Genomic DNA, 1,002 nt, shown 5'->3' with positions numbered 1-1,002 from the left:
GAAAAATATTGCTTTTCAAGAATTCTACACTATTTCTACGAAAAGTTGTTTTTTCCCCATATAAAATACATTGAAAACTTTGAGCGCTTTGAGCACACCCTAATTTGTTATTTTCTTTCAAAATAAAAAAATAGGGGTATATTTTTTTGGCATAGAACAATCCTAGGGGCTGGCGGCTTTAAAAATGCGACCTTATTTTTTTTACATACATTTTTGGACCACTTTAATGTACATGGATAGGCCAAATTTCAAATAGTGGTCTGATAAAACCTAAACCAGTATTCCTTGTTGACATAAAGAAACTGAAGGTAATTTTTAATAAATTTAATGGAAACGAAATTTCGAATACCAAAAATTTAATAGCTAAATTATTGAAGTTAAGTTCTGATGTAAATTTAGAAGAATCAAACTTTTTTTAATGTCTAATATACTTTAGAATTAAGTATTTGAATAAAAAAATAAATGCTCAAAACCATTGGGATAGTGCAGGCAAGAAAATTTTCAAAACGATTTTATAAATGAGTGTGTTTCATTTAGTATATAATTTTGTGTAAGTATGTATTTCCACATTTACATTAAACAGAAAATTCAATAAATAAAATGAAGCTGATTCTAATGAGATTTTAAATATTTTCATATTTACAAAAAACTTTCATTTCAAAGATGTTGAGTTCTATCAAATGTGGTAAATGCATAACAGAGGGTTAATTTCTTTGTTTACATTTTTTGACATTACAGTCAGGTATGAGAGAGCTCGACTGAATTGTCACTTCTACCATGTTGAATATGCCTTGAAGTGCACCAGTTCAGAGAAAATCAGCGTTATTATTTTCCCCGAACGGTTAACTTTTCACTTTACGCTTTCGTGTATTCACTATAGGCGGATGAACAATTTTCGGGTGAATTTTTTTTTTCGGGCGAAACTCAGGATAAAGAGCGAAATACACCACACAAGCGGCTTGTCAAACATTCTTCAANGTTTTCGGGCGAAACTCAGGATAA

This window comes from Rhagoletis zephyria, unplaced genomic scaffold (assembly GCF_001687245.7).
Source record: "Rhagoletis zephyria isolate East Lansing unplaced genomic scaffold, Rhagoletis_zephyria_1.1 Rzeph_scaffold_00965, whole genome shotgun sequence".
Classification (NCBI taxonomy): domain Eukaryota; kingdom Metazoa; phylum Arthropoda; class Insecta; order Diptera; family Tephritidae; genus Rhagoletis; species Rhagoletis zephyria.
The sequence above is the reverse complement of the archived record's forward strand: the minus strand, read 5'-3'. Positions refer to the sequence as shown.